Consider the following 20,514-nt stretch of genomic DNA (forward strand, 5'->3'; position numbering starts at 1 on the left):
CCCACCGCGCTTGACACCCAACGACTAGTAGTAGTAGTAGTAGTAGTAGTAGTAGGGGCAAGCATAAGGAACAAATAGATAGTTGCATGTCGGATGCGATCATACCAGCACTAAAGCACCGGATCCCATCAGAACTCCGAAGTTAAGCGTGCTTGGGCGAGAGTAGTACTAGGATGGGTGACCTCGTGGGAAGTCCTCGTGTTGCATTTCCCTTTTTAAATATATTTTTGCGCCACGTGACAAGGATGACGCGGGAGCGTGATCTATATGACCTCATTTTCTTATTTTTGACGATTACTGTGTGACTTTTCCCACCGCGCTTGACACCCAACGACTAGTAGTAGTAGTAGTAGTAGTAGGGGCAAGCATAAGGAACAAATAGATAGTTGCATGTCGGATGCGATCATACCAGCACTAAAGCACCGGATCCCATCAGAACTCCGAAGTTAAGCGTGCTTGGGCGAGAGTAGTACTAGGATGGGTGACCTCCTGGGAAGTCCTCGTGTTGCATTCCCCTTTTTAAATATATTTTTGCGCCACGTGACAAGGATGACGCGGGAGCGTGATCTATATGACCTCATTTTCTTATTTTTGACGATTACTGTGTGACTTTTCCCACCGCGCTTGACACCCAACGACTAGTAGTAGTAGTAGTAGTAGTAGGGGCAAGCATAAGGAACAAATAGATAGTTGCATGTCGGATGCGATCATACCAGCACTAAAGCACCGGATCCCATCAGAACTCCGAAGTAAAGCGTGCTTGGGCGAGAGTAGTACTAGGATGGGTGACCTCCTGGGAAGTCCTCGTGTTGCATTCCCCTTTTTAAATATATTTTTGCGCCACGTGATAAGGATGACGCGGGAGCGTGATCTATATGACCTCATTTTTTTATTTTTGACGATTACTGTGTGACTTTTCCCACCGCGCTTGACACCCAACGACTAGTAGTAGTAGTAGTAGTAGGGGCAAGCATAAGGAACAAATAGATAGTTGCATGTCGGATGCGATCATACCAGCACTAAAGCACCGGATCCCATCAGAACTCCGAAGTTAAGCGTGCTTGGGCGAGAGTAGTACTAGGATGGGTGACCTCCTGGGAAGTCCTCGTGTTGCATTCCTCTTTTTAAATATATTTTTGCGCCACGTGACAAGGATGACGCGGGAGCGTGATCTATATGACCTCATTTTCTTATTTTTGACGATTACTGTGTGACTTTTTCCACCGCGCTTGACACCCAACGACTAGTAGTAGTAGTAGTAGTAGGGGCAAGCATAAGGAACAAATAGATAGTTGCATGTCGGATGCGATCATACCAGCACTAAAGCACCGGATCCCATCAGAACTTCGAAGTTAAGCGTGCTTGGGCGAGAGTAGTACTAGGATGAGTGACCTCCTGGGAAGTCCTCGTGTTGCATTCCCCTTTTTAAATATATTTTTGCACCACGTGACAAGGATGACGCGGGACCGTGATCTATATGACCTCATTTTCTTATTTTTGACGATTACTGTGTGACTTTTCCCACCGCGCTTGACACCCAACGACTAGTAGTAGTAGTAGTAGTAGTAGGGGCAAGCATAAGGAACAAATAGATAGTTGCATGTCGGATGCGATCATACCAGCACTAAAGCACCGGATCCCATCAGAACTACGAAGTTAAGCGTGCTTGGGCGAGAGTAGTACTAGGATGGGTGACCTCCTGGGAAGTCCTCGTGTTGCATTCCCCTTTTTAAATATATTTTTCGCCACGTGACAAGGATGACGCGGGAGCGTGATCTATATGACCTCATTTTCTTATTTTTGACGATTACTGTGTGACTTTTCCCACCGCGCTTGACACCCAACGACTAGTAGTAGTAGTAGTAGCGGCAAACATAAAGAACAAATAGATAGTTGCATGTCGGATGCGATCATACCAGCACTAAAGCACCGGATCCCATCAGAACTCCGAAGTTAAGCGTGCTTGGGCGAGAGTAGTACTAGGATGGGTGACCTCCTGGGAAGTCCTCGTGTTGCATTCCCCTTTTTAAATATATTTTTGCGCCCCGTGACAAGGATGACGCGGGACCGTGATCTATATGACCTCATTTTCTTATTTTTGACGATTACTGTGTGACTTTTGCCACCGCGCTTGACACCCAACAACTAGTAGTAGTAGTAGTAGTAGTAGTAGTAGTAGGGGCAAGCATAAGGAACAAATAGATAGTTGCATGTCGGATGCGATCATAGCAGCACTAAAGCACCGGATCCCATCAGAACTCCGAAGTTAAGCGTGCTTGGGCGAGAGTAGTACTAGGATGGGTGACCTCCTGGGAAGTCCTCGTGTTGCATTCCCGTTTTTAAATATATTTTTGCGCCACGTGACAAGGATGACGCGGGAGCGTGATCTATATGACCACATTTTCTTATTTTTGACGATTACTGTGTGACTTTTCCCACCGCGCTTGACACCCAACGACTAGTAGTAGTAGTAGTAGTAGTAGTAGTAGTAGGGGCAAGCATAAGGAACAAATAGATAGTTGCAACCTCCTGGGAAGTCCTCGTGTTGCATTCCCCTTTTTAAATATATTTTTGCGCCCCGTGACAAGGATGACGCGGGACCGTGATCTATATGACCTCATTTTCTTATTTTTGACGATTACTGTGTGACTTTTCCCACCGCGCTTGACACCCAACAACTAGTAGTAGTAGTAGTAGTAGTAGTAGTAGTAGGGGCAAGCATAAGGAACAAATAGATAGTTGCATGTCGGATGCGATCATACCAGCACTAAAGCACCGGATCCCATCAGAACTCCGAAGTTAAGCGTGCTTGGGCGAGAGTAGTACTAGGATGGGTGACCTCCTGGGAAGTCCTCGTGTTGCATTCCCGTTTTTAAATATATTTTTGCGCCACGTGACAAGGATGACGCGGGAGCGTGATCTATATGACCACATTTTCTTATTTTTGACGATTACTGTGTGACTTTTCCCACCGCGCTTGACACCCAACGACTAGTAGTAGTAGTAGTAGTAGTAGTAGTAGGGGCAAGCATAAGGAACAAATAGATAGTTGCATGTCGGATGCGATCATACCAGCACTAAAGCACCAGATCCCATCAGAACTCCGAAGTTAAGCGTGCTTGGGCGAGAGTAGTACTAGGATGGGTGAGAGAGTAGTACTAGGATGGGTGACCTCCTGGGAAGTCCTCGTGTTGCATTCCCCTTTTTAACTATATTTTTGCGCCACGTGACAAGGATGACGCGGGAGCGTGATCTATATGACCTCATTTTCTTATTTTTGACGTTTACTGTGTGACTTTTCCCACCGCGCTTGACACCCAACGACTAGTAATAGTAGTAGTAGTAGGGGCAAGCATAAGGAACAAATAGATAGTTGCATGTCGGATGCGATCATACCAGCACTAAAGCACCGGATCCCATCAGAACTCCGAAGTTAAGCGTGCTTGAGCGAGAGTAGTACTACGATGGGTGACCTCCTGGGAAGTCCTCGTGTTGCATTCCCCTTTTTAAATATATTTTTGCGCCACGTGACAAGGATGACGCGGGACCGTGATCTATATGACCTCATTTTCTTATTTTTGACGATTATTGTGTGACTTTTCCCGCCGCGCTTGACACCCAACGACTAGTAGTAGTAGTAGTAGTAGTAGTAGTAGTAGTAGTAGTAGTAGTAGTAGGGGCAAGCATAAGGAACAAATAGATAGTTGCATGTCGGATGCGATCAAACAGCACTAAAGCACCGGATCCCATCAGAACTCCGAAGTTAAGCGTGCTTGGGCGAGAGTAGTAGTAGGATGGGTGACCTCCTGGGAAGTCCTCGTGTTGCATTCCCCTTTTTAAATATATTTTTGCGCCACATGACAAGGATGACGCGGGAGCGTGATCTATATGACCTCATTTTCTTATTTTTGACGATTACTGTGTGACTTTTCCCACCGCGCTTGACACCCAACGACTAGTAGTAGTAGTAGTAGGGGTAAGCATAAGGAACAAATAGATAGTTGCATGTCGGATGCGATCATACCAGCACTAAAGCACCGGATCCCATCAGAACTCTGAAGTTAAGCGTGCTTGGGCGAGAGTAGTACTAGGATGGGTGACCTCCTGGGAAGTCCTCGTGTTGCATTCCCCTTTTTAAATATATTTTTGCGCCACGTGACAAGGATGACGCGGGAGCGTGATCTATATGACCTCATTTTCTTATTTTTGACGATTACTGTGTGACTTTTCCCACCGCGCTTGACACCCAACGACTAGTAGTAGTAGTAGTAGTAGTAGGGGCAAGCATAAGGAACAAATAGATAGTTGCATGTCAGATGCGATCATACCAGCACTAAAGCACCGGATCCCATCAGAACTCCGAAGTTAACCGTGCTTGGGCGAGAGTAGTACTAGGATGGGTGACCTCCTGGGAAGTCCTCGTGTTGCATTCCCCTTTTTAAATATATTTTTGCGCCACGTGACAAGGATGACACGGGACCGTGATCTATATGACCTCATTTTCTTATTTTTGACGATTACTGTGTGACTTTTCCCACCGCGCTTGACACCCAACGACTAGTAGTAGTAGTAGTAGTAGTAGTAGGGGCAAGCATAAGGAACAAATAGATAGTTGCATGTCGGATGCGATCATACCAGCACTAAAGCACCGGATCCCATCAGAACTCCGAAGTTAAGCGTGCTTGGGCGAGAGTAGTACTAGTATGGGTGACCTCCTGGGAAGTCCTCGTGTTGCATTCCCCTTTTTAAATATATTTTTGCGCCACGTGACAAGGATGACGCGGGACCGTGATCTATATGACCTCATTTTCTTATTTTTGACGATTACTGTGTGACTTTTCCCACCGCGCTTGACACCCAACGACTAGTAGTAGTAGTAGTAGTAGGGGCAAGCATAAGGAACAAATAGATAGTTGCATGTCTGATGCGATCATACCAGCACTAAAGCACCATATCCCATCAAAACTCCGAAGTTAAGCGTGCTTGGGCGAGAGTAGTACTAGGATGGGTGACCTCCTGGGAAGTCCTCGTGTTGCATTCCCCTTTTTAAATATATTTTTGCGCCACGTGACAAGGATGACGCGGGAGCCTGATCTATATGACCTCATTTTCTTATTTTTGACGATTACTGTGTGACTTTTCCCACCACGCTTGACACCCAACGACTAGTAGTAGTAGTAGTAGTAGTAGTAGGGGCAAGCATAAGGAACAAATAGATAGTTGCATGTCGGATGCGATCATACCAGCACTAAAGCACCGGATCCCATCATAACTCCGAAGTTAAGCGTGCTTGGGCGAGATTAGTACTAGGATGGGTGACCTCCTGGGAAGTCCTCGTGTTGCATTCCCCTTTTTAAATATATTTTTGCGCCACGTGACAAGGATGACGCGGGAGCGTGATCTATATGACCTCATTTTCTTATTTTTGACGATTACTGTGTGACTTTTCCCACCGCGCTTGACACCCAACGACTAGTAGTAGTAGTAGTAGTAGTAGTAGTAGGGGCAAGCATAAGGAACAAATAGATAGTTGCATGTCGGATGCGATCATACCAGCACTAAAGCACCGGATCCCATCAGAACTCCGAAGTTAAGCGTGCTTGGGCGAGAGTAGTACTAGGATGGGTGACCTCCTGGGAAGTCCTCGTGTTGCATTCCCCTTTTTAAATATATTTTTGCGCCACGTGACAAGGATGACGCGGGAGCGTGATCTATATGACCTCATTTTCTTATTTTTGACGATTACTGTGTGACTTTTCCCACCGCGCTTGACACCCAACGACTAGTAGTAGTAGTAGTAGTAGTAGTAGGGGCAAGCATAAGGAACAAATAGATAGTTGCATGTCGGATGCGATCATACCAGCACTAAAGCACCGGATCCCATCAGAACTCCGAAGTTAAGCGTGCTTGGGCGAGAGTAGTACTAGGATGGGTGACCTCCTGGGAAGTCCTCGTGTTGCATTCCCCTTTTTAAATATATTTTTGCGCCACGTGACAAGGATGACGCGGGAGCGTGATCTATATGACCTCATTTTCTTATTTTTGACGATTACTGTGTGACTTTTCCCACCGCGCTTGACACCCAACGACTAGTAGTAGTAGTAGTAGTAGTAGTAGTAGTAGGGGCAAGCATAAGGAACAAATAGATAGTTGCATGTCGGATGCGATCATACCAGCACTAAAGCACCGGATCCCATCAGAACTCCGAAGTTAAGCGTGCTTGGGCGAGAGTAGTACTAGGATGGGTGACCTCCTGGGAAGTCCTCGTGTTGCATTCCCCTTTTTAAATATATTTTTGCGCCACGTGACAAGGATGACGCGGGACCGTGATCTATATGACCTCATTTTCTTATTTTTGACGATTACTGTGTGACTTTTCCCACCGCGCTTGACACCCAACCACTAGTAGTAGTAGTAGTAGTAGGGGCAAGCATAAGGAACAAATAGATAGTTGCATGTCGGATGCGATCATACCAGCACTAAAGCACCGGATCCCATCAGAACTCCGAAGTTAAGCGTGCTTGGGCGAGAGTAGTACTAGGATGGGTGACCTCCTGGGAAGTCCTCTTGTTGCATTCCCCTTTTTAAATATATTTTTGCGCCACGTGACAAGGATGACGCGGGACCGTGATCTATATGACCTCATTTTCTTATTTTTGACGATTACTGTGTGACTATTCCCACCGCGCTTGACACCCAACGACTAGTAGTAGTAGTAGTAGTAGGGGCAAGCATAAGGAACAAATAGATAGTTGCATGTCGGATGCGATCATACCAGCACTAAAGCACCGGATCCCATCAGAACTCCGAAGTTAAGCGTGCTTGGGCGAGAGTAGTACTACGATGGGTGACCTCCTGGGAAGTCCTCGTGTTGCATTCCCCTTTTTAAATATATTTTTGCGCCACGTGACAAGGATGACGCGGGACCGTGATCTATATGACCTCATTTTCTTATTTTTGACGATTATTGTGTGACTTTTCCCGCCGCGCTTGACACCCAACGACTAGTAGTAGTAGTAGTAGTAGGGGCAAGCATAAGGAACAAATAGATAGTTGCATGTCGGATGCGATCAAACAGCACTAAAGCACCGGATCCCATCAGAACTCCGAAGTTAAGCGTGCTTGGGCGAGAGTAGTAGTAGGATGGGTGACCTCCTGGGAAGTCCTCGTGTTGCATTCCCCTTTTTAAATATATTTTTGCGCCACATGACAAGGATGACGCGGGAGCGTGATCTATATGACCTCATTTTCTTATTTTTGACGATTACTGTGTGACTTTTCCCACCGCGCTTGACACCCAACGACTAGTAGTAGTAGTAGTAGGGGTAAGCATAAGGAACAAATAGATAGTTGCATGTCGGATGCGATCATACCAGCACTAAAGCACCGGATCCCATCAGAACTCTGAAGTTAAGCGTGCTTGGGCGAGAGTAGTACTAGGATGGGTGACCTCCTGGGAAGTCCTCGTGTTGCATTCCCCTTTTTAAATATATTTTTGCGCCACGTGACAAGGATGACGCGGGAGCGTGATCTATATGACCTCATTTTCTTATTTTTGACGATTACTGTGTGACTTTTCCCACCGCGCTTGACACCCAACGACTAGTAGTAGTAGTAGTAGTAGGGGCAAGCATAAGGAACAAATAGATAGTTGCATGTCAGATGCGATCATACCAGCACTAAAGCACCGGATCCCATCAGAACTCCGAAGTTAACCGTGCTTGGGCGAGAGTAGTACTAGGATGGGTGACCTCCTGGGAAGTCCTCGTGTTGCATTCCCCTTTTTAAATATATTTTTGCGCCACGTGACAAGGATGACGCGGGACCGTGATCTATATGACCTCATTTTCTTATTTTTGACGATTACTGTGTGACTTTTCCCACCGCGCTTGACACCCAACGACTAGTAGTAGTAGTAGTAGTAGTAGTAGTAGTAGTAGTAGGGGCAAGCATAAGGAACAAATAGATAGTTGCATGTCGGATGCGATCATACCAGCACTAAAGCGCCGGATCCCATCAGAACTCCGAAGTTAAGCGTGCTTGGGCGAGAGTAGTACTAGTATGGGTGACCTCCTGGGAAGTCCTCGTGTTGCATTCCCCTTTTTAAATATATTTTTGCGCCACGTGACAAGGATGACGCGGGACCGTGATCTATATGACCTCATTTTCTTATTTTTGACGATTACTGTGTGACTTTTCCCACCGCGCTTGACACCCAACGACTAGTAGTAGTAGTAGTAGTAGGGGCAAGCATAAGGAACAAATAGATAGTTGCATGTCCGATGCGATCATACCAGCACTAAAGCACCATATCCCATCATAACTCCGAAGTTAAGCGTGCTTGGGCGAGAGTAGTACTAGGATGGGTGACCTCCTGGGAAGTCCTCGTGTTGCATTCCCCTTTTTAAATATATTTTTGCGCCACGTGACAAGGATGACGCGGGAGCCTGATCTATATGACCTCATTTTCTTATTTTTGACGATTACTGTGTGACTTTTCCCACCACGCTTGACACCCAACGACTAGTAGTAGTAGTAGTAGTAGTAGGGGCAAGCATAAGGAACAAATAGATAGTTGCATGTCGGATGCGATCATACGAGCACTAAAGCACCGGATCCCATCAGAACTCCGAAGTTAAGCGTGCTTGGGCGAGATTAGTACTAGGATGGGTGACCTCCTGGGAAGTCCTCGTGTTGCATTCCCCTTTTTAAATATATTTTTGCGCCACGTGACAAGGATGACGCGGGAGCGTGATCTATATGACCTCATTTTCTTATTTTTGACGATTACTGTGTGACTTTTCCCACCGCGCTTGACACCCAACGACTAGTAGTAGTAGTAGTAGTAGTAGGGGCAAGCATAAGGAACAAATAGATAGTTGCATGTCGGATGCGATCATACCAGCACTAAAGCACCGGATCCCATCAGAACTCCGAAGTTAAGCGTGCTTGGGCGAGAGTAGTACTAGGATGGGTGACCTCCTGGGAAGTCCTCGTGTTGCATTCCCCTTTTTAAATATATTTTTGCGCCACGTGACAAGGATGACGCGGGAGCGTGATCTATATGACCTCATTTTCTTATTTTTGACGATTACTGTGTGACTTTTCCCACCGCGCTTGACACCCAACGACTAGTAGTAGTAGTAGTAGTAGTAGTAGGGGCAAGCATAAGGAACAAATAGATAGTTGCATGTCGGATGCGATCATACCAGCACTAAAGCACCGGATCCCATCAGAACTCCGAAGTTAAGCGTGCTTGGGCGAGAGTAGTACTAGGATGGGTGACCTCCTGGGAAGTCCTCGTGTTGCATTCCCCTTTTTAAATATATTTTTGCGCCACGTGACAAGGATGACGCGGGAGCGTGATCTATATGACCTCATTTTCTTATTTTTGACGATTACTGTGTGACTTTTCCCACCGCGCTTGACACCCAACGACTAGTAGTAGTAGTAGTAGTAGTAGTAGTAGTAGTAGTAGGGGCAAGCATAAGGAACAAATAGATAGTTGCATGTCGGATGCGATCATACCAGCACTAAAGCACCGGATCCCATCAGAACTCCGAAGTTAAGCGTGCTTGGGCGAGAGTAGTACTAGGATGGGTGACCTCCTGGGAAGTCCTCGTGTTGCATTCCCCTTTTTAAATATATTTTTGCGCCACGTGACAAGGATGACGCGGGACCGTGATCTATATGACCTCATTTTCTTATTTTTGACGATTACTGTGTGACTTTTCCCACCGCGCTTGACACCCAACCACTAGTAGTAGTAGTAGTAGTAGGGGCAAGCATAAGGAACAAATAGATAGTTGCATGTCGGATGCGATCATACCAGCACTAAAGCACCGGATCCCATCAGAACTCCGAAGTTAAGCGTGCTTGGGCGAGAGTAGTACTAGGATGGGTGACCTCCTGGGAAGTCCTCTTGTTGCATTCCCCTTTTTAAATATATTTTTGCGCCACGTGACAAGGATGACGCGGGACCGTGATCTATATGACCTCATTTTCTTATTTTTGACGATTACTGTGTGACTTTTCCCACCGCGCTTGACACCCAACGACTAGTAGTAGTAGTAGTAGTAGGGGCAAGCATAAGGAACAAATAGATAGTTGCATGTCGGATGCGATCATACCAGCACTAAAGCACCGGATCCCATCAGAACTCCGAAGTTAAGCGTGCTTGGGCGATAGTAGTACTAGGATGGGTGACCTCCTGGGAAGTCCTCGTGTTGCATTCCCCTTTTTAAATATATTTTTGCGCCACGTGACAAGGATGACGCGGGACCGTGATCTATATGACCTCATTTTCTTATTTTTGACGATTACTGTGTGACTTTTCCCACCGCGCTTGACACCCAACGACTACTACTACTACTAGTAGTAGTAGTAGTAGGGGCAAGCATAAGGAACAAAGAGATAGTTGCATGTCGGATGCGATCATACCAGCACTAAAGCACCGGATCCCATCAGAACTCCGAAGTTAAGCGTGCTTGGGCGAGAGTAGTACTAGGATGGGTGACCTCCTGGGAAGTCCTCGTTTTGCATTCCCCTTTTTAAATATATTTTTGCGCCACGTGACAAGGATGACGCGGGAGCGTGATCTATATGACCTCATTTTCTTATTTTTGACGATTACTGTGTGACTTTTTCCACCGCGCTTGACACCCAACGACTAGTAGTAGTAGTAGTAGGGGCACGCATAAGGAACAAATAGATAGTTGCATGTCGGATGCGATCATACCAGCACTAAAGCACCGGATCCCATCAGAACTCCGAAGTTAAGCGTGCTTGGGCGAGAGTAGTACTAGGATGGGTGACCTCCTGGGAAGTCCTCGTGTTGCATTCCCCTTTTTAAATATATTTTTGCGCCACGTGACAAGGATGACGCGGGAGCGTGATCTATATGACCTCATTTTCTTATTTTTGACGATTACTGTGTGACTTTTCCCACCGCGCTTGACACCCAACGACTAGTAGTAGTAGTAGTAGTAGTAGTAGGGGCAAGCATAAGGAACAAATAGATAGTTGCATGTCGGATGCGATCATACCAGCACTAAAGCACCGGATCCCATCAGAACTCCGAAGTTAAGCGTGCTTGGGCGAGAGTAGTACTAGGATGGGTGACCTCCTGGGAAGTCCTCGTGTTGCATTCCCCTTTTTAAATATATTTTTGCGCCACGTGACAAGGATGACGCGGGAGCGTGATCTATATGACCTCATTTTCTTATTTTTGACGATTACTGTGTGACTTTTCCCACCGCGCTTGACACCCAACGACTAGTAGTAGTAGTAGTAGTAGTAGTAGTAGTAGTAGTAGTAGGGGCAAGCATAAGGAACAAATAGATAGTTGCATGTCGGATGCGATCATACCAGCACTAAAGCACCGGATCCCATCAGAACTCCGAAGTTAAGCGTGCTTGGGCGAGAGTAGTACTAGGATGGGTGACCTCCTGGGAAGTCCTCGTGTTGCATTCCCCTTTTTAAATATATTTTTGCGCCACGTGACAAGGATGACGCGGGACCGTGATCTATATGACCTCATTTTCTTATTTTTGACGATTACTGTGTGACTTTTCCCACCGCGCTTGACACCCAACCACTAGTAGTAGTAGTAGTAGGGGCAAGCATAAGGAACAAATAGATAGTTGCATGTCGGATGCGATCATACCAGCACTAAAGCACCGGATCCCATCAGAACTCCGAAGTTAAGCGTGCTTGGGCGAGAGTAGTACTAGGATGGGTGACCTCCTGGGAAGTCCTCTTGTTGCATTCCCCTTTTTAAATATATTTTTGCGCCACGTGACAAGGATGACGCGGGACCGTGATCTATATGACCTCATTTTCTTATTTTTGACGATTACTGTGTGACTTTTCCCACCGCGCTTGACACCCAACGACTAGTAGTAGTAGTAGTAGTAGGGGCAAGCATAAGGAACAAATAGATAGTTGCATGTCGGATGCGATCATACCAGCACTAAAGCACCGGATCCCATCAGAACTCCGAAGTTAAGCGTGCTTGGGCGATAGTAGTACTAGGATGGGTGACCTCCTGGGAAGTCCTCGTGTTGCATTCCCCTTTTTAAATATATTTTTGCGCCACGTGACAAGGATGACGCGGGACCGTGATCTATATGACCTCATTTTCTTATTTTTGACGATTACTGTGTGACTTTTCCCACCGCGCTTGACACCCAACGACTACTACTACTACTAGTAGTAGTAGTAGTAGTAGGGGCAAGCATAAGGAACAAAGAGATAGTTGCATGTCGGATGCGATCATACCAGCACTAAAGCACCGGATCCCATCAGAACTCCGAAGTTAAGCGTGCTTGGGCGAGAGTAGTACTAGGATGGGTGACCTCCTGGGAAGTCCTCGTTTTGCATTCCCCTTTTTAAATATATTTTTGCGCCACGTGACAAGGATGACGCGGGAGCGTGATCTATATGACCTCATTTTCTTATTTTTGACGATTACTGTGTGACTTTTTCCACCGCGCTTGACACCCAACGACTAGTAGTAGTAGTAGTAGGGGCAAGCATAAGGAACAAATAGATAGTTGCATGTCGGATGCGATCATACCAGCACTAAAGCACCGGATCCCATCAGAACTCCGAAGTTAAGCGTGCTTGGGCGAGAGTAGTACTAGGATGGGTGACCTCCTGGGAAGTCCTCGTGTTGCATTCCCCTTTTTAAATATATTTTTGCGCCACGTGACAAGGATGACGCGGGACCGTGATCTATATGACCTCATTTTCTTATTTTTGACGATTACTGTGTGACTTTTCCCACCGCGCTTGACACCCAACGACTAGTAGTAGTAGTAGTAGTAGTAGTAGTAGGGGCAAGCATAAGGAACAAATAGATAGTTGCATGTGGGATGCGATCATACCAGCACTAAAGCACCGGATCCCATCAGAACTTCGAAGTTAAGCGTGCTTGGGCGAGAGTAGTACTAGGATGGGTGACCTCCTGGGAAGTCCTCGTGTTGCATTCCCCTTTTTAAATATATTTTTGCGCCACGTGACAAGGATGACGCGGGAGCGTGATCTATATGACCTCATTTTCTTATTTTTGACGATTACTGTGTGACTTTTCCCACCGCGCTTGACACCCAACGACTACTAGTAGTTGTAGTAGTAGGGGCAAGCATAAGGAACAAATAGATAGTTGCATGTCGGATGCGATCATACCAGCACTAAAGCACCGGATCCCATCAGAACTTCGGAGTTAAGCGTGCTTGGACGAGAGTAGTACTAGGATGGGTGACCTCCTGGGAAGTCCTCGTGTTGCATTCCCCTTTTTAAATATATTTTTGCGCCACGTGACAAGGATGTCGCGGGAGCGTGATCTATATGACCTCATTTTCTTATTTTTGACGATTACTGTGTGACTTTTCCCACCGCGCTTGACACCCAACGACTAGTAGTAGTAGTAGTAGTAGTAGTAGTAGTAGTAGTAGTAGGGGCAAGCATAAGGAACAAATAGATAGTTGCATGTCGGATGCGATCATACCAGCACTAAAGCACCGGATCCCATCAGAACTCCGAAGTTAAGCGTGCTTGGGCGAGAGTAGTACTATTATGGGTGACCTCCTGGGACTCCGTGTTGCATTCCCCTTTTTAATTATATTTTTGCGCCACGTGACAAGGATGACGCGGGAGCGTGATCTATATGACCTCATTTTCTTATTTTTGACGATTACCGTGTGACTTTTCCCACCGCGCTTGACACCCAACGACTAGTAGTAGTAGTAGTAGTAGTAGTAGTAGTAGTAGTAGGGGCAAGCATAAGGAACAAATAGATAGTTGCATGTCGGATGCGATCATACCAGCACTAAAGCACCGGATCCCATCAGAACTCCGAAGTTAAGCATGCTTGGGCGAGAGTATTACTAGGATGGGTGACCTCCTGGGAAGTCCTCATGTTGCATTCCCCTTTTTACATATATTTTTGCGCCACGTGACAAGGATGACGCGGGACCGTGATCTATATGACCTCATTTTCTTATTTTTGACGATTACTGTGTGACTTTTCCCACCGCGCTTGACACCCAACGACTAGTAGTAGTAGTAGTAGTAGTAGTAGTAGTAGTAGTAGGGGCAAGCATAAGGAACAAATAGATAGTTGCATGTCGGATGCGATCATACCAGCACTAAAGCACCGGATCCCATCAGAACTCCGAAGTTAAGCGTGCTTGGGCGAGAGTAGTACTAGGATGGGTGACCTCCTGGGCAGTCCTCGTGTTGCATTCCCCTTTTTAAATATATTTTTGCGCCACGTGACAAGGATGACGCGGGACCGTGATCTATATGACCTCATTTTCTTATTTTTGACGATTATTGTGTGACTTTTCCCACCGCGCTTGACACCCAACGACTAGTAGTAGTAGTAGTAGTAGTAGTAGTAGGGGCAAGCATAAGGAACAAATAGATAGTTGCATGTCGGATGCGATCATACCAGCACTAAAGCACCGGATCCCATCAGAACTCCGAAGTTAAGCGTGCTTGGGCGAGAGTAGTACTAGGATGGGTGACCTCCTCGGAAGTCCTCGTGTTGCATTCCCCTTTTTAAATATATTTTTGCGCCACGTGACAAGGATGACGCGGGACCGTGATCTATATGACCTCATTTTCTTATTTTTGACGATTACTGTGTGACTTTTCCCACCGCGCTTGACACCCAACGACTAGTAGTAGTAGTAGTAGTAGTAGTAGTAGTAGTAGTAGGGGCAAGCATAAGGAACAAATAGATAGTTGCATGTCGGATGCGATCATACCAGCACTAAAGCACCGGATCCCATCAGAACTCCGAAGTTAAGCGTGCTTGGGCGAGAGTAGTACTAGGATGGGTGACCTCCTGTGAAGTCCTCGTGTTGCATTCCCCTTTTTAAATATATTTTTGCGCCACGTGACAAGGATGACGCGGGAGCGTGATCTATATGACCTCATTTTCTTATTTTTGACGATTACTGTGTGACTTTTCCCACCGCGCTTGACACCCAACGACTATTAGTAGTAGTAGTAGTAGTAGGGGCAAGCATAAGGAACAAATAGATAGTTGCATGTCGGATGCGATCATACCAGCACTAAGGCACCGGATCCCATCAGAACTCCAAAGTTAAGCGTGCTTGGGCAAGAGTAGTACTAGGATGGGTGACCTCCTGGGAAGTCCTCGTGTTGCATTCCCCTTTTTAAATATCTTTTTGCGCCACGTGACAAGGATGACGCGGGACCGTGATCTATATGACCTCATTTTCTTATTTTTGACGATTACTGTGTGACTTTTCCCACCGCGCTTGACACCCAACGACTACTAGTAGTAGTAGTAGTAGTAGTAGTAGGGGCAAGCATAAGGAACAAATAGATAGTTGCATGTCGGATGCGATCATACCAGCACTAAAGCACCGGATCCCATCAGAACTTCGGAGTTAAGCGTGCTTGGACGAGAGTAGTACTAGGATGGGTGACCTCCTGGGAAGTCCTCGTGTTGCATTCCCCTTTTTAAATATATTTTTGCGCCACGTGACAAGGATGACGCGGGACCGTGATCTATATGACCTCACTTTCTTATTTTTGACGATTACTGTGTGACTTTTCCCACCGCGCTTGACACCCAACGACTAGTAGTAGTAGTAGTAGGGGCAAGCATAAGGAACAAATAGATAGTTGCATGTCGGATGCGATCATACCAGCACTAAAGCACCGGATCCCATGGGAAGTCCTCGTGTTGCATTCCCCTTTTTAAATATATTTTTGCGCCACGTGACAAGGATGACGCGGGAGCGTGATCTATATGACCTCATTTTCTTATTTTTGACGATTACTGTGTGACTTTTCCCACCGCGCTTGACACCCAACGACTAGTAGTAGTAGTAGTAGTAGTAGTAGTAGTAGTAGTAGTAGTAGTAGTAGTAGTAGTAGGGGCAAGCATAAGGAACAAATAGATAGTTGCATGTCGGATGCGATCATACCAGCACTAAAGCACCGGATCCCATCAGAACTCCGAAGTTAAGCGTGCTTGGGCGAGAGTAGTACTATTATGGGTGACCTCCTGGGACTCCGTGTTGCATTCCCCTTTTTAAATATATTTTTGCGCCACGTGACAAGGATGACGCGGGAGCGTGATCTATATGACCTCATTTTCTTATTTTTGACGATTACCGTGTGACTTTTCCCACCGCGCTTGACACCCAACGACTAGTAGTAGTAGTAGTAGTAGTAGTAGTAGTAGGGGCAAGCATAAGGAACAAATAGATAGTTGCATGTCGGATGCGATCATACCAGCACTAAAGCACCGGATCCCATCAGAACTCCGAAGTTAAGCGTGCTTGGGCGAGAGTAGTACTAGGATGGGTGACCTCCTGGGAAGTCCTCGTGTTGCATTCCCCTTTTTAAATATATTTTTGCGCCACGTGACAAGGATGACGCGGGACCGTGATCTATATGACCTCATTTTCTTATTTTTGACGATTACTGTGTGACTTTTCCCACCGCGCTTGACACCCAACGACTAGTAGTAGTAGTAGTAGTAGTAGTAGTAGTAGTAGTAGTAGGGGCAAGCATAAGGAACAAATAGATAGTTGCATGTCGGATGCGATCATACCAGCACTAAAGCACCGGATCCCATCAGAACTCCAAAGTTAAGCGTGCTTGGGCGAGAGTAGTACTAGGATGGGTGACCTCCTGGGCAGTCCTCGTGTTGCATTCCCCTTTTTAAATATATTTTTGCGCCACGTGACAAGGATGACGCGGGACCATGATCTATATGACCTCATTTTCTTATTTTTGACGGTTACTGTGTGACTTTTCCCACCGCGCTTGACACCCAACGACTAGTAGTAGTAGTAGTAGTAGTAGTAGTAGTAGTAGGGGCAAGCATAAGGAACAAATAGATAGTTGCATGTCGGATGCGATCATACCAGCACTAAAGCACCGGATCCCATCAGAACTCCGAAGTTAAGCGTGCTTGGGCGAGAGTAGTACTAGGATGGGTGACCTCCTCGGAAGTCCTCGTGTTGCATTCCCCTTTTTAAATATATTTTTGCGCCACGTGACAAGGATGACGCGGGTCCGTGATCTATATGACCTCATTTTCTTATTTTTGACGATTACTGTGTGACTTTTCCCACCGCGCTTGACACCCAACGACTAGTAGTAGTAGTAGTAGTAGTAGTAGTAGTAGGGGCAAGCATAAGGAACAAATAGATAGTTGCATGTCGGATGCGATCATACCAGCACTAAAGCACCGGATCCCATCAGAACTCCGAAGTTAAGCGTGCTTGGGCGAGAGTAGTACTAGGATGGGTGACCTCCTCGGAAGTCCTCGTGTTGCATTCCCCTTTTTAAATATATTTTTGCGCCACGTGACAAGGATGACGCGGGTCCGTGATCTATATGACCTCATTTTCTTATTTTTGACGATTACTGTGTGACTTTTCCCACCGCGCTTGACACCCAACGACTAGTAGTAGTAGTAGTAGTAGTAGTAGTAGTAGTAGGGGCAAGCATAAGGAACAAATAGATAGTTGCATGTCGGATGCGATCATACCAGCACTAAAGCACCGGATCCCATCAGAACTCCGAAGTTAAGCGTGCTTGGGCGAGAGTAGTACTAGGATGGGTGACCTCCTCGGAAGTCCTCGTGTTGCATTCCCCTTTTTAAATATATTTTTGCGCCACGTGACAAGGATGACGCGGGAGCGTGATCTATATGACCTCATTTTGTTATTTTTGACGATTACTGTGTGACTTTTCCCACCGCGCTTGACACCCAACGACTAGTAGTAGTAGTAGTAGTAGTAGTAGGGGCAAGCATAAGGAAAAAATAGATAGTTGCATGTCGGATGCGATCATACCAGCACTAAAGCATCTGATCCCATCAGAACTCTGAAGTTAAGCGTGCTTGGGCGAGAGTAGTACTAGGATGGGTGACCTCCTGGGAAGTCCTCGTGATATTTTTGCGCCACGTGACAAGGATGACGCGGGACCGTGATCTATATGACCTCATTTTCTTATTTTTGACGATTACTGTGTGACTTTTCCACCGCGCTTGACACCCAACGACTAGTAGTAGTAGTAGTAGTAGTAGTAGTAGTAGTAGGGGCAAGCATAAGGAACAAATAGATAGTTGCATGTCGGATGCGATCATACCAACACTAAAGCACCGGATCCCATCAGAACTCCGAAGTTAAGCGTGCTTGGGCGAGAGTAGTACTAGGATGGGTGACCTCCTGGGACTCCGTGTTGCATTCCCCTTTTTAAATATATTTTTGCGCCACGTGACAAGGAAGACGCGGGAGCGTGATCTATATGACCTCATTTTCTTATTTTTGACGATTACCGTGTGACTTTTCCCACCGCGCTTGACACCCAACGACTAGTAGTAGTAGTAGTAGTAGTAGTAGTAGTAGGGGCAAGCATAAGGAACAAATAGATAGTTGCATGTCGGATGCGATCATACCAGCACTAAAGCACCGGATCCCATCAGAACTCCAAAGTTAAGCGTGCTTGGGCGAGAGTAGTACTAGGATGGGTGACCTCCTGGGAAGTCCTCGTGTTGCATTCCCCTTTTTAAATATATTTTTGCACCACGTGACAAGGATGACGCGGGACCGTGATCTATATGACCTCATTTTCTTATTTTTGACGATTACTGTGTGACTTTTCCCACCGCGCTTGACACCCAACGACTAGTAGTAGTAGTAGTAGTAGTAGTAGTAGTAGTAGGGGCAAGCATAAGGAACAAATAGATAGTTGCATGTCGGATGCGATCATACCAGCACTAAACCACCGGATCCCATCAGAACTCCGAAGTTAAGCGTGCTTGGGCGAGAGTAGTACTAGGATGGGTGACCTCCTGGGCAGTCCTCGTGTTGCATTCCCCTTTTTAAATATATTTTTGCGCCACGTGACAAGGATGACGCGGGACCGTGATCTATATGACCTCATTTTCTTATTTTTGACGATTACTGTGTGACTTTTCCCACCGCGCTTGACACCCAACGACTAGTAGTAGTAGTACTAGGGGCAAGCATAAGGAACAAATAGATAGTTGCATGTCGGATGCGATCATACCAGCACTAAAGCACCGGATCCCATCAGAACTCCGAAGTTAAGCGTCCTTGGGCGAGAGTAGTACTAGGATGGGTGACCTCCTCGGAAGTCCTCGTGTTGCATTCCCCTTTTTAAATATATTTTTGCGCCACGTAACAAGGATGACGCGGGACCGTGATCTATATGACCTCATTTTCTTATTTTTGACGATTACTGTGTGACTTTTCCCACCGCGCTTGACACCCAACGACTAGTAGTAGTAGTAGTAGTAGTAGTAGTAGTAGGGGCAAGCATAAGGAACAAATAGATAGTTGCATGTCGGATGCGATCATACCAGCACTAAAGCACCGGATCCCATCAGAACTCCGAAGTTAAGCGTGCTTGGGCGAGAGTAGTACTAGGATGGGTGACCTCCTGGGAAGTCCTCGTGTTGCATTCCCCTTTTTAAATATATTTTTGCGCCACGTGACAAGGATGACGCGGGAGCGTGATCTATATGACCTCATTTTGTTATTTTTGACGATTACTGTGTGACTTTTCCCACCGCGCTTGACACCCAACGACTAGTAGTACTAGTAGTAGTAGTAGTAGTAGGGGCAAGCATAAGGAACAAATAGATAGTTGCATGACGGATGCAATCATACCAGCACTAAAGCACCGGATCCCATCAGAACTCCGAAGTTAAGCGTGCTTGGGCGAGAGTAGTACTAGGATGGGTGACCTCCTCGGAAGTCCTCGTGTTGCATTCCCCTTTTTAAATATATTTTTGCGCCACGTGACAAGGATGACGCGGGACCGTGATCTATATGACCTCATTTTCTTATTTTTGACGATTACTGTGTGACTTTTCCCACCGCGCTTGACACCCAACGACTAGTAGTAGTAGTAGTAGTAGTAGTAGTAGTAGTAGGGGCAAGCATAAGGAACAAATAGATAGTTGCATGTCGGATGCGATCATACCAGCACTAAAGCACCGGATCCCATCAGAACTCCGAAGTTTAGCGTGCTTGGGCGAGAGTAGTACTAGGATGGGTGACCTCCTGGGAAGTCCTCGTGTTGCATTCCCCTTTTTAAATATATTTTTGCGCCACGTGACAAGGATGACGCGGGAGCGTGATCTATATGACCTCATTTTCTTATTTTTGACGATTACTGTGTGACTTTTCCCACCGCGCTTGACACCCAACGACTAGTAGTAGTAGTAGTAGTAGTAGTAGTAGTAGTAGGGGCAAGCATAAGGAACAAATAGATAGTTACATGTTGGATGCGATCATACCAACACTAAAGCACCGGATCCCATCAGAACTCCGAAGTTAAGCGTGCTTGGGCGATAGTAGTACTAGGATGGGTGACCTCGTGGGAAGTCCTCGTGTTGCATTCCCCTTTTTAAATATATTTTTACGCCACGTGACAAGGATGACGCGGGAGCGTGATCTATATGACCTCATTTTCTTATTTTTGACG

At 46.2% G+C, this 20,514-nt stretch overlaps 64 non-coding genes and 1 pseudogene across 64 annotated transcripts; all 65 read left to right on the top strand.

The window, feature by feature from the left end:
• The first annotated feature begins 91 nt into the window (after positions 1 to 91).
• LOC123435853 lies at positions 92 to 210 on the top strand. The gene has a single exon (XR_006627097.1). It is a non-coding gene; the product is annotated as a 5S ribosomal RNA (ribosomal RNA).
• Positions 211 to 395: 185 nt separating this feature from the next.
• On the top strand, positions 396 to 514 carry LOC123436404. The gene has a single exon (XR_006627630.1). It is a non-coding gene; the product is annotated as a 5S ribosomal RNA (ribosomal RNA).
• A 185-nt stretch (positions 515 to 699) lies between these two features.
• LOC123435536 lies at positions 700 to 818 on the top strand. Its single transcript, XR_006626782.1, has one exon. It is a non-coding gene; the product is annotated as a 5S ribosomal RNA (ribosomal RNA).
• A 182-nt stretch (positions 819 to 1,000) lies between these two features.
• LOC123436416 lies at positions 1,001 to 1,119 on the top strand. The gene has a single exon (XR_006627642.1). It is a non-coding gene; the product is annotated as a 5S ribosomal RNA (ribosomal RNA).
• Positions 1,120 to 1,301: 182 nt separating this feature from the next.
• On the top strand, positions 1,302 to 1,420 carry LOC123431791. Its single transcript, XR_006623376.1, has one exon. It is a non-coding gene; the product is annotated as a 5S ribosomal RNA (ribosomal RNA).
• A 185-nt stretch (positions 1,421 to 1,605) lies between these two features.
• LOC123438295 lies at positions 1,606 to 1,724 on the top strand. The gene has a single exon (XR_006629446.1). It is a non-coding gene; the product is annotated as a 5S ribosomal RNA (ribosomal RNA).
• Positions 1,725 to 1,902: 178 nt separating this feature from the next.
• Positions 1,903 to 2,021, top strand: LOC123436427. The gene has a single exon (XR_006627653.1). It is a non-coding gene; the product is annotated as a 5S ribosomal RNA (ribosomal RNA).
• Positions 2,022 to 2,215: 194 nt separating this feature from the next.
• LOC123437699 lies at positions 2,216 to 2,334 on the top strand. The gene has a single exon (XR_006628874.1). It is a non-coding gene; the product is annotated as a 5S ribosomal RNA (ribosomal RNA).
• Positions 2,335 to 2,748: 414 nt separating this feature from the next.
• LOC123436439 lies at positions 2,749 to 2,867 on the top strand. Its single transcript, XR_006627664.1, has one exon. It is a non-coding gene; the product is annotated as a 5S ribosomal RNA (ribosomal RNA).
• Positions 2,868 to 3,058: 191 nt separating this feature from the next.
• On the top strand, positions 3,059 to 3,200 carry LOC123433139 (annotated as a pseudogene).
• Positions 3,201 to 3,382: 182 nt separating this feature from the next.
• LOC123438028 lies at positions 3,383 to 3,501 on the top strand. The gene has a single exon (XR_006629189.1). It is a non-coding gene; the product is annotated as a 5S ribosomal RNA (ribosomal RNA).
• A 212-nt stretch (positions 3,502 to 3,713) lies between these two features.
• Positions 3,714 to 3,831, top strand: LOC123433078. Its single transcript, XR_006624633.1, has one exon. It is a non-coding gene; the product is annotated as a 5S ribosomal RNA (ribosomal RNA).
• Positions 3,832 to 4,010: 179 nt separating this feature from the next.
• On the top strand, positions 4,011 to 4,129 carry LOC123435759. The gene has a single exon (XR_006627007.1). It is a non-coding gene; the product is annotated as a 5S ribosomal RNA (ribosomal RNA).
• Positions 4,130 to 4,314: 185 nt separating this feature from the next.
• Positions 4,315 to 4,433, top strand: LOC123438152. The gene has a single exon (XR_006629311.1). It is a non-coding gene; the product is annotated as a 5S ribosomal RNA (ribosomal RNA).
• A 188-nt stretch (positions 4,434 to 4,621) lies between these two features.
• Positions 4,622 to 4,740, top strand: LOC123435740. The gene has a single exon (XR_006626989.1). It is a non-coding gene; the product is annotated as a 5S ribosomal RNA (ribosomal RNA).
• Positions 4,741 to 4,922: 182 nt separating this feature from the next.
• On the top strand, positions 4,923 to 5,041 carry LOC123433199. The gene has a single exon (XR_006624741.1). It is a non-coding gene; the product is annotated as a 5S ribosomal RNA (ribosomal RNA).
• A 188-nt stretch (positions 5,042 to 5,229) lies between these two features.
• Positions 5,230 to 5,348, top strand: LOC123431673. Its single transcript, XR_006623261.1, has one exon. It is a non-coding gene; the product is annotated as a 5S ribosomal RNA (ribosomal RNA).
• Positions 5,349 to 5,539: 191 nt separating this feature from the next.
• LOC123436451 lies at positions 5,540 to 5,658 on the top strand. The gene has a single exon (XR_006627675.1). It is a non-coding gene; the product is annotated as a 5S ribosomal RNA (ribosomal RNA).
• A 188-nt stretch (positions 5,659 to 5,846) lies between these two features.
• On the top strand, positions 5,847 to 5,965 carry LOC123436463. The gene has a single exon (XR_006627686.1). It is a non-coding gene; the product is annotated as a 5S ribosomal RNA (ribosomal RNA).
• A 194-nt stretch (positions 5,966 to 6,159) lies between these two features.
• Positions 6,160 to 6,278, top strand: LOC123436474. The gene has a single exon (XR_006627698.1). It is a non-coding gene; the product is annotated as a 5S ribosomal RNA (ribosomal RNA).
• Positions 6,279 to 6,460: 182 nt separating this feature from the next.
• On the top strand, positions 6,461 to 6,579 carry LOC123438033. The gene has a single exon (XR_006629195.1). It is a non-coding gene; the product is annotated as a 5S ribosomal RNA (ribosomal RNA).
• Positions 6,580 to 6,761: 182 nt separating this feature from the next.
• Positions 6,762 to 6,880, top strand: LOC123435065. Its single transcript, XR_006626327.1, has one exon. It is a non-coding gene; the product is annotated as a 5S ribosomal RNA (ribosomal RNA).
• A 182-nt stretch (positions 6,881 to 7,062) lies between these two features.
• Positions 7,063 to 7,180, top strand: LOC123433079. The gene has a single exon (XR_006624634.1). It is a non-coding gene; the product is annotated as a 5S ribosomal RNA (ribosomal RNA).
• Positions 7,181 to 7,359: 179 nt separating this feature from the next.
• Positions 7,360 to 7,478, top strand: LOC123435760. Its single transcript, XR_006627008.1, has one exon. It is a non-coding gene; the product is annotated as a 5S ribosomal RNA (ribosomal RNA).
• A 182-nt stretch (positions 7,479 to 7,660) lies between these two features.
• Positions 7,661 to 7,779, top strand: LOC123438153. The gene has a single exon (XR_006629312.1). It is a non-coding gene; the product is annotated as a 5S ribosomal RNA (ribosomal RNA).
• A 200-nt stretch (positions 7,780 to 7,979) lies between these two features.
• Positions 7,980 to 8,098, top strand: LOC123437271. Its single transcript, XR_006628461.1, has one exon. It is a non-coding gene; the product is annotated as a 5S ribosomal RNA (ribosomal RNA).
• A 182-nt stretch (positions 8,099 to 8,280) lies between these two features.
• LOC123433357 lies at positions 8,281 to 8,399 on the top strand. Its single transcript, XR_006624875.1, has one exon. It is a non-coding gene; the product is annotated as a 5S ribosomal RNA (ribosomal RNA).
• A 185-nt stretch (positions 8,400 to 8,584) lies between these two features.
• Positions 8,585 to 8,703, top strand: LOC123438064. Its single transcript, XR_006629226.1, has one exon. It is a non-coding gene; the product is annotated as a 5S ribosomal RNA (ribosomal RNA).
• A 185-nt stretch (positions 8,704 to 8,888) lies between these two features.
• LOC123436486 lies at positions 8,889 to 9,007 on the top strand. The gene has a single exon (XR_006627709.1). It is a non-coding gene; the product is annotated as a 5S ribosomal RNA (ribosomal RNA).
• A 188-nt stretch (positions 9,008 to 9,195) lies between these two features.
• LOC123436498 lies at positions 9,196 to 9,314 on the top strand. The gene has a single exon (XR_006627720.1). It is a non-coding gene; the product is annotated as a 5S ribosomal RNA (ribosomal RNA).
• Positions 9,315 to 9,514: 200 nt separating this feature from the next.
• On the top strand, positions 9,515 to 9,633 carry LOC123436511. The gene has a single exon (XR_006627732.1). It is a non-coding gene; the product is annotated as a 5S ribosomal RNA (ribosomal RNA).
• A 182-nt stretch (positions 9,634 to 9,815) lies between these two features.
• LOC123438034 lies at positions 9,816 to 9,934 on the top strand. Its single transcript, XR_006629196.1, has one exon. It is a non-coding gene; the product is annotated as a 5S ribosomal RNA (ribosomal RNA).
• Positions 9,935 to 10,116: 182 nt separating this feature from the next.
• On the top strand, positions 10,117 to 10,235 carry LOC123437821. The gene has a single exon (XR_006628988.1). It is a non-coding gene; the product is annotated as a 5S ribosomal RNA (ribosomal RNA).
• Positions 10,236 to 10,426: 191 nt separating this feature from the next.
• On the top strand, positions 10,427 to 10,545 carry LOC123435679. Its single transcript, XR_006626932.1, has one exon. It is a non-coding gene; the product is annotated as a 5S ribosomal RNA (ribosomal RNA).
• Positions 10,546 to 10,724: 179 nt separating this feature from the next.
• Positions 10,725 to 10,843, top strand: LOC123436523. Its single transcript, XR_006627743.1, has one exon. It is a non-coding gene; the product is annotated as a 5S ribosomal RNA (ribosomal RNA).
• Positions 10,844 to 11,031: 188 nt separating this feature from the next.
• On the top strand, positions 11,032 to 11,150 carry LOC123436535. The gene has a single exon (XR_006627754.1). It is a non-coding gene; the product is annotated as a 5S ribosomal RNA (ribosomal RNA).
• Positions 11,151 to 11,353: 203 nt separating this feature from the next.
• On the top strand, positions 11,354 to 11,472 carry LOC123436546. Its single transcript, XR_006627765.1, has one exon. It is a non-coding gene; the product is annotated as a 5S ribosomal RNA (ribosomal RNA).
• Positions 11,473 to 11,651: 179 nt separating this feature from the next.
• On the top strand, positions 11,652 to 11,770 carry LOC123438035. The gene has a single exon (XR_006629197.1). It is a non-coding gene; the product is annotated as a 5S ribosomal RNA (ribosomal RNA).
• Positions 11,771 to 11,952: 182 nt separating this feature from the next.
• LOC123437822 lies at positions 11,953 to 12,071 on the top strand. Its single transcript, XR_006628989.1, has one exon. It is a non-coding gene; the product is annotated as a 5S ribosomal RNA (ribosomal RNA).
• A 194-nt stretch (positions 12,072 to 12,265) lies between these two features.
• Positions 12,266 to 12,384, top strand: LOC123435680. Its single transcript, XR_006626933.1, has one exon. It is a non-coding gene; the product is annotated as a 5S ribosomal RNA (ribosomal RNA).
• Positions 12,385 to 12,563: 179 nt separating this feature from the next.
• LOC123436558 lies at positions 12,564 to 12,682 on the top strand. The gene has a single exon (XR_006627776.1). It is a non-coding gene; the product is annotated as a 5S ribosomal RNA (ribosomal RNA).
• A 191-nt stretch (positions 12,683 to 12,873) lies between these two features.
• On the top strand, positions 12,874 to 12,992 carry LOC123436489. The gene has a single exon (XR_006627712.1). It is a non-coding gene; the product is annotated as a 5S ribosomal RNA (ribosomal RNA).
• Positions 12,993 to 13,174: 182 nt separating this feature from the next.
• LOC123431845 lies at positions 13,175 to 13,293 on the top strand. Its single transcript, XR_006623436.1, has one exon. It is a non-coding gene; the product is annotated as a 5S ribosomal RNA (ribosomal RNA).
• Positions 13,294 to 13,496: 203 nt separating this feature from the next.
• On the top strand, positions 13,497 to 13,612 carry LOC123433248. Its single transcript, XR_006624783.1, has one exon. It is a non-coding gene; the product is annotated as a 5S ribosomal RNA (ribosomal RNA).
• Positions 13,613 to 13,812: 200 nt separating this feature from the next.
• On the top strand, positions 13,813 to 13,931 carry LOC123432890. The gene has a single exon (XR_006624458.1). It is a non-coding gene; the product is annotated as a 5S ribosomal RNA (ribosomal RNA).
• Positions 13,932 to 14,131: 200 nt separating this feature from the next.
• Positions 14,132 to 14,250, top strand: LOC123437254. Its single transcript, XR_006628445.1, has one exon. It is a non-coding gene; the product is annotated as a 5S ribosomal RNA (ribosomal RNA).
• A 191-nt stretch (positions 14,251 to 14,441) lies between these two features.
• Positions 14,442 to 14,560, top strand: LOC123436225. Its single transcript, XR_006627459.1, has one exon. It is a non-coding gene; the product is annotated as a 5S ribosomal RNA (ribosomal RNA).
• Positions 14,561 to 14,760: 200 nt separating this feature from the next.
• Positions 14,761 to 14,879, top strand: LOC123435494. The gene has a single exon (XR_006626742.1). It is a non-coding gene; the product is annotated as a 5S ribosomal RNA (ribosomal RNA).
• A 185-nt stretch (positions 14,880 to 15,064) lies between these two features.
• On the top strand, positions 15,065 to 15,183 carry LOC123431960. The gene has a single exon (XR_006623565.1). It is a non-coding gene; the product is annotated as a 5S ribosomal RNA (ribosomal RNA).
• A 191-nt stretch (positions 15,184 to 15,374) lies between these two features.
• Positions 15,375 to 15,493, top strand: LOC123431846. The gene has a single exon (XR_006623437.1). It is a non-coding gene; the product is annotated as a 5S ribosomal RNA (ribosomal RNA).
• A 461-nt stretch (positions 15,494 to 15,954) lies between these two features.
• Positions 15,955 to 16,070, top strand: LOC123433249. The gene has a single exon (XR_006624784.1). It is a non-coding gene; the product is annotated as a 5S ribosomal RNA (ribosomal RNA).
• A 194-nt stretch (positions 16,071 to 16,264) lies between these two features.
• Positions 16,265 to 16,383, top strand: LOC123436570. Its single transcript, XR_006627787.1, has one exon. It is a non-coding gene; the product is annotated as a 5S ribosomal RNA (ribosomal RNA).
• A 203-nt stretch (positions 16,384 to 16,586) lies between these two features.
• Positions 16,587 to 16,705, top strand: LOC123438844. The gene has a single exon (XR_006629962.1). It is a non-coding gene; the product is annotated as a 5S ribosomal RNA (ribosomal RNA).
• Positions 16,706 to 16,902: 197 nt separating this feature from the next.
• LOC123436228 lies at positions 16,903 to 17,021 on the top strand. Its single transcript, XR_006627461.1, has one exon. It is a non-coding gene; the product is annotated as a 5S ribosomal RNA (ribosomal RNA).
• Positions 17,022 to 17,215: 194 nt separating this feature from the next.
• Positions 17,216 to 17,334, top strand: LOC123436229. The gene has a single exon (XR_006627462.1). It is a non-coding gene; the product is annotated as a 5S ribosomal RNA (ribosomal RNA).
• Positions 17,335 to 17,531: 197 nt separating this feature from the next.
• Positions 17,532 to 17,650, top strand: LOC123436230. Its single transcript, XR_006627463.1, has one exon. It is a non-coding gene; the product is annotated as a 5S ribosomal RNA (ribosomal RNA).
• Positions 17,651 to 17,838: 188 nt separating this feature from the next.
• LOC123433398 lies at positions 17,839 to 17,957 on the top strand. Its single transcript, XR_006624903.1, has one exon. It is a non-coding gene; the product is annotated as a 5S ribosomal RNA (ribosomal RNA).
• A 176-nt stretch (positions 17,958 to 18,133) lies between these two features.
• LOC123433310 lies at positions 18,134 to 18,249 on the top strand. Its single transcript, XR_006624839.1, has one exon. It is a non-coding gene; the product is annotated as a 5S ribosomal RNA (ribosomal RNA).
• A 194-nt stretch (positions 18,250 to 18,443) lies between these two features.
• LOC123436060 lies at positions 18,444 to 18,562 on the top strand. The gene has a single exon (XR_006627297.1). It is a non-coding gene; the product is annotated as a 5S ribosomal RNA (ribosomal RNA).
• Positions 18,563 to 18,759: 197 nt separating this feature from the next.
• Positions 18,760 to 18,878, top strand: LOC123438456. The gene has a single exon (XR_006629597.1). It is a non-coding gene; the product is annotated as a 5S ribosomal RNA (ribosomal RNA).
• Positions 18,879 to 19,057: 179 nt separating this feature from the next.
• LOC123431596 lies at positions 19,058 to 19,176 on the top strand. Its single transcript, XR_006623187.1, has one exon. It is a non-coding gene; the product is annotated as a 5S ribosomal RNA (ribosomal RNA).
• A 194-nt stretch (positions 19,177 to 19,370) lies between these two features.
• LOC123436581 lies at positions 19,371 to 19,489 on the top strand. Its single transcript, XR_006627798.1, has one exon. It is a non-coding gene; the product is annotated as a 5S ribosomal RNA (ribosomal RNA).
• Positions 19,490 to 19,680: 191 nt separating this feature from the next.
• LOC123436676 lies at positions 19,681 to 19,799 on the top strand. The gene has a single exon (XR_006627889.1). It is a non-coding gene; the product is annotated as a 5S ribosomal RNA (ribosomal RNA).
• A 197-nt stretch (positions 19,800 to 19,996) lies between these two features.
• Positions 19,997 to 20,115, top strand: LOC123437563. The gene has a single exon (XR_006628737.1). It is a non-coding gene; the product is annotated as a 5S ribosomal RNA (ribosomal RNA).
• Positions 20,116 to 20,312: 197 nt separating this feature from the next.
• On the top strand, positions 20,313 to 20,431 carry LOC123432497. Its single transcript, XR_006624076.1, has one exon. It is a non-coding gene; the product is annotated as a 5S ribosomal RNA (ribosomal RNA).
• Positions 20,432 to 20,514: the final 83 nt, after the last annotated feature.

Source organism: Hordeum vulgare, chromosome 2H, assembly GCF_904849725.1.
Source record: "Hordeum vulgare subsp. vulgare chromosome 2H, MorexV3_pseudomolecules_assembly, whole genome shotgun sequence".
Taxonomy (NCBI): domain Eukaryota; kingdom Viridiplantae; phylum Streptophyta; class Magnoliopsida; order Poales; family Poaceae; genus Hordeum; species Hordeum vulgare.